This window comes from Rhinopithecus bieti, unplaced genomic scaffold, assembly GCF_001698545.2.
Source record: "Rhinopithecus bieti isolate Rb0 unplaced genomic scaffold, ASM169854v2 scaffold_41913, whole genome shotgun sequence".
Lineage (NCBI taxonomy): Eukaryota > Metazoa > Chordata > Mammalia > Primates > Cercopithecidae > Rhinopithecus > Rhinopithecus bieti.
Window position 1 is genome coordinate 7,011,063 of NW_016818964.1, and position 6,211 is coordinate 7,017,273.

Genomic DNA, 6,211 nt, shown 5'->3' on the forward strand with positions numbered 1-6,211 from the left:
CACTCACAGGGTTGCTGGCGAGATTCAGCTTCTCGCAGGCTGTCAGACTGACACCCTCAGTTACTCACTGGCTCTTGGCCAGAGGCTGCCCTCAGCTCCTTCCCAGGTGACTCTGTCCATCAGAGTAAGCAGGTAAGAAGGACCAGAGAGCTAAATAGCAGCAAGGCAGAAGTCCCAGTCTTTGTAACCTAATCGTGTGAGTGAAACCCTATCACCTTCCCCATATTCTTTCATTAAATGAGAGTGAGTCCATCTAGCCCACACCCAAGACCAGGGGATTTCACAAGGACATGAACCCCAGGAGATGGATGTCTTTGGAAGCCATGTTGGAAGCTGCTGACCACATTACAATTCAAACTGAGGGACACCCATCCCCTGATGGACCTGTATCAGCATCCTCACTTTACAACGTGGAAATAAGAACTGAGCCATTAACGTTATCTTGTTCTAGTGCTCAAGACTGACAAGCGGTGAGCAAACACTTGAACTTGCCCCTGCCATGCTTACCTTCTCACTCTCTCAGGGAACACACTTCTATCTCCTTCCTCAAAGCAGTAAGGGGAAGCCTAGTGGAAAAAGGCACTTACTGGAGACCTTATAGACATTGACCTGACCGTGGGTTCCATCATTCGCCAGCTGTGTGACCCTGGACATATTGCTCGGACTCTCTGAGCCACAGTTTCTCATCTATAGAAGGCTACTCCTACCCTGCCGCTGCTGCTGGTAAGAGTATATGTTATCCCCTGAAGGGCACCGATTGCACCCGGTGGCCCACAGGTGGCCAGTGAATGGGAGCCCTTTCACCTGTGGGGTTCCCCCTTATTTTTGCTTTCTTCTGCTTCCTATGAGAGTCTTGCAACTGGCAGGGAAGGCATGAGCATCCCCTTTTCACAGATGAAGAACTGAAGGTTCAGAGGGTATATTTGGTTTCCTTAATGTCAGCTAATTAGTCACTGTCACTACCTGACACTATTTTATGAATTTGGTTATAAGTGTATTTATTGTCTCCATAACAAGAATATAGGCTTCATGAGGGAAGGAACTTCACTGTTCTCTTTCCTGCTTCACCCCCAGCACCCTCATCCCTAGCTGCACAAAATCGTTGCTTTGTAAATACTCATTTGAGAAATCAATGTATAAGCCTGATATAGTTTGGATATATGCCCCTTCTAAGCCCCCAGTGTTGGGTGGGACCTGGTGGGAAGTGTTTGGGTCATGGGGGAGTATCCTGCATGGCTTGGTGTTGTCCTTGAGATAGTGAGCCAGTCTCATGAGATCCGGTTGCTTAAAAGTGTGTGGGGTCTCCCCACCTCTCTCTCTTGCACCCATTCTTGCCTTGCCAAGTACCTGCTCCCCCTTCACCTTCTACCATGAGTGAAAGCTTCCTGAAGCTTCCCCAGCAGCAGAGCATGCTTCCTGTACAGCCTGTAGAACTGTGAGCCAACTGAACCTCTTGTCTTTATACATTACCCAGTCTTGGGTATTTATTTATAGCAACGCAGGAAAGGCCTGATACAGAGGCCAAGTTTCTTCCCCCACCGATTGTCCACTGGGATCAACCTGCTAATCAGTGATTGACATGGAAGCCACCAGCACTTATTCAGTAGTTTGAAGGACATACAGAGGCAGTGGTTTTGAAAATTTCCATTCATTCATTCATTCATTCATCTATTCATTTTTGGTTGCTGATCCTGAAAGAATCTGATAAAAGTTATTAATGAAACTACCCCAAATCTCACAAAGTTAGAAACTTTTAAAAAGGCTCTCAAAGACCACTGAAACCCACTCATTGACCACCTGGGGAAGAGCCCCAATCTAGGGAGGCATTTGGGGAGAGATGTTTTTGTTCTCATATAAATCAGCCTAACCCATATTGCTCTTTTTAAATCCCACAGCAGTTAAGAGAAAGACAGAGGTTGAGGCTCTAATCTGCCGAATTCTTCTGGATTCTACGTTCCGTTTTTCAGAAGAAACCATGCGAATATCGCTTACTTTCTTCCCCCAACCCTCAGCCCTGGGGGAACACACACTCTATCACCAGCAGCTGCACTTACAGGAGACCCGAAGCCAGGCTCTTGCCCATGTGACCCCCCCTTCACCAGCCAGGCCCACTCCCCAGCCCTCAGCTCCTGCTGGAGCCTGGTGCCTGCACATGGGCTCCTCAGGGGCCTTTATCTGGTTCTAAGGCCAGGAGGGTTACACCCCCCAGGGATTCCCTGACAACCTGTCCCATGCCAGGAGACTCCGATATGGGAAGCAATCTCCGGCCACTCTCAGGTAGCGTGGTGCTGTGGTTAGGGGTATGGGTTTTGCAAGTTCGAATCTCTGCCCTGATCCATTGAGCTGTGTGACCTTGGGAAAATTATTTAACCTAACTGAACCTCAGTTTCCTCATCTGTAAAACGAAGATGACACCAACACCTGCATCAGAGATTGTTGTGAGGATTCAGTGACTACCCTGGATAATGAAGGAGTTAAAGCATGCAGATAGTGAGCCAGTCTCACGAGATCTGGTTGTTTAAAAGTGTGTGGTGTCTCCCCCCGCCCCTGCCTCTCTTGCACCTGTTCTTGCCTTGCAAAGTGCCTGCTCCCCCTTCACTGCCCCTTATGGCAAGCAGTTTATGCACGTTCACCTCATAGTGATCACATTAGCCCATGGGTGACCCTGAGCCAAGGCTATAGCATGGACTCCATGTTTATAAGGGAAGCCACACACTTCACCTACTCACTCCATGCCCTGGGCCAAATTGTTTAGTCTGTTAAGACCTCAGAGTTATCGTAGAAAAATAATAATGGGTGGATTGTCCTAAAGGATGATGTTCCAGGGCTAGTGGCACACACCAGCATTTCCTGAACCAGCCCTGCCTCTGTTCTTATGTGGAGTCATGTGCCTGAGTCCTGGAAAACATGTGCGTGGAAGCTCCCTTCCTGCCTGTCTCTCTCGTCCGGTGCACTCTTGTCTGCTTCAGAAATTGTGGGTAGCTTCTGAAAAAGGGGATGGCATAGTCATGAGAAGGAAGCAGTGTGGGTCCCTGAGTCACTGCATGGAAGACAGCTGTCTGGGGGGACACCCAGCACATACAGGCCTGTGACATGTCCGAGAAATAACTCTAGAGAGATTAGTTCTGAAATAGCTTTTACATGTTTCTATTTCTGGAGTGAAGGGAGAAAACCAGCACCAATTCTTCATAAAGTAGCAACAGCTAAACTCCTAGTGCTTACATGTGGCAGATGCTGGAGTGAGGCATTTACATACCTTGTCTCAATACGCTGTTTTAACAATCATTGAATTTAATGTTGTTGCTATTTTCAATTTATAGATAAGGAAACCTATCGAGACTTTCCTAAAGTCCCAAAAGTACTAAGTAGCAGATCCTCCACCTAAAACCTGGACTTTATGATTCCAAATCTATGCACATTTTTAACCACGTTTGCTAACACGGTGCTTCTTCTTTTTTTTTTTTTTTTTAGAGTACAGTAAAAATTGGTAGAAACATTCCATGAGCACAGATATGATAAAACAGAGCGTTTTGAATGCCATAGGAGAGGGCAGATAAAGTGTTGTCAGGATTCAGCTGAGGAAAGGGTGACTTCCAGCTGGGAATCAAGGAAGGCTCCCTGGTAGAGGTGGCATCAGCTCTGTACATCTGCAACATCACATCCTCCTGGTCTCTGCATCATTCTCCACCTCCACCAGCTCTCTCCTCCATCCATGTGGTTCCTCCTTTTAATTTCCTCCTCCTCCCACTACCTGTGTGTTCAGTTGAAATCCTATATCTTCTGGGAAGCTCCTCGGAGAAAACACAAGAATTTCTACTCAAGGTAGGTTCAGGTGTTTTGAAAGAACTAATTAATAGAAACCGCAGCTGTCTATCTAGAAGCATGTGTTGCAGAGAGCCCAGGAAGTGTTGCAGAGAGTAGCAGGGTGTAGAGAGCCAATGGGCTGGTGCGTTGGAGTCAGGCTCACTGATGTGGATGTGCCATGGGAGACAGCTGAACCCACATCTGGGGTGAGGCCTGCTGGAAGTTGTCCTCAGCCTCACAGATGAGGTTATGGGTGTCACCTTAGAATAACACAGTACATAACATTTTGCCTTCCTTATGAAAAGATGTGTGTTACGTTACATCAAAAATTCCTTAAATTTCTATCAGGGTAACCTATTATGTTACAATCTCTGGGACAGGGGCCAGGAGTATGTGATGAAGCTCTTGAGACAATTCTGGGGCCTACTATTAGATAATGAACTCTGTTCTGAAGTAAGTGGGTCAATCTTATGCTTTGGCTACGTCAAGGAGCATGGGCATGGGAGTATTTAGGTCAACAGAGAGAATATTTTGCAGCACCAGCTACCCAGGAAGAGGTGCCTCAGGCGCACAGACCAAACGTGACACAAACAGGACCCAGGCTCTAGTGCATGCTGCAGATGTAATTGTCTGGTGTTAGGCTTTTCTCCTTTGAAGTCTTCATCAGGTCATTTGTTCACTTGCTCTTGGAATGGGAGGATTTGGCAGTCAGTACCAAGAGGAAGAATTTGCCCTCAGAGATCAGAATTAGAAATAATTACCATTGCTATTGGCAATAGAGCAAGGATGAGAAAATGCAGCCTCAGAGACACAGAGGCCTCTGCTCAAATTGGAGTATTTTTCACAAACTGGAGCAGAAGAAAAGAACAATCCACCCAAATTCCCACCCGGGAAGTCTCTAGAGCAGCCAGCTCATGTCATAGACAAAACTCTCTTCTCAGGACAAAAATGGAACCATCAATTCACAAAGAGGTTGAAAACAAAGAAAAGAATTCCAATGGCTATTTGACTCCAACACCCAGCTAACCGAGGCAAAGCAATCAAACTTATTCTTTTTTTCTGGGTCATGCCACTAAAATAAAACACTTTGGCCAACTTGATAGAGAAATCAGAGTGAATTCCACCCTTTGGCTTTTCAAAATGATTAGCTGCAACAAAAATTATATTGGGATTGCAAATGGTTTCTAATGGAATGCAGTTATGAGATTATTTTGCCCAACATTCTCAATTTACACATGGGGAAACTGAAGCACAAGAAGGTAAGAGGCTTGACTGAGATTACACAGCCAGGCTGTGGCTAATATTGTCAAAATTAACCGTGCCTGTGGTTTCCCAAAGCAGCTGACTGCTTTCAAGTCCTATGGCAGCATCACAGTTGCTGAAATGCCCCAGCTAAGAGCCAGGTTGGGGCAGAGAAGACCTGAAGGCCACCTAGACAAATTATGCATTTCATAGAAGAAATCAAGACTCAGAGAGATAAAGGGCCTAAAACACAGCTTTCTGGACTTGATTTACCATGAGAAAGCACACTAAACAGATTAGAAAATGTCATACACATTTTAGTTATTATCATTGTGTTCTGTATTTTTGTAAAAGTAATGTAATACTTTGGATAAATTTTAGTAACAGGACAACATGGCTTCACTGTAAAGTGATAACTGGCTAGAAATAGAAATAAAAGGGGAATAAAAAATCTAGATAGCTTGAAGATTTTTTCATACGACAACAGGCTGCGTTGTAGCTTTTGAAGAATGTTTGTTCATTGCTCAAACAGTGGCTGAGCACTTACTATCCATGAGCCATAGCATTAGATCTTACGAAAATCAGAAAGGGATTGTTTCCAAGCTCTGCTTTTCAAGAGCTCAAAACTAGATAGGTAAGACATAACTGATTGTATAATTTTCTGCAAAACTCATCACATATCTTTGTTCATTTCTATGTGACTTGCTTCTCCTTCTGGTGGAAGTCATAAGTTCATACCTCATTGACTTTGGACTTGGCCAGTAGGATATAGGAGACAAAAAGTATACACTGTCCAAGCAAATGCTTTAAAAGACATGGAAAGTTTCTCCCACCACTCTCTGCCTTCTTCCATGACAATGGTGTGTCCCAGAGAGATGCTGCTCCATCAGCATGGGTCTCAGAATGAGAAGACATTAGATGCAGCCCCAACTCACAGAGCTGCAAACTAAAGCAGAGCAAACCAGCAGCCTACATACAACATGAATGAGACACACACGTTAATACACATTGCTGAGACTGGGGGGCTGCTTGCTACAAAAGCAAAGTTGACGAATAGGACGAATAGAGAAGACGTAAAGATTGTACAAAGCAATTCTAACACAAGACAGAAGTTGATGACTTCTAAAAGAAATACAAACACAATTTTATGTCTATAGAAAGAAAC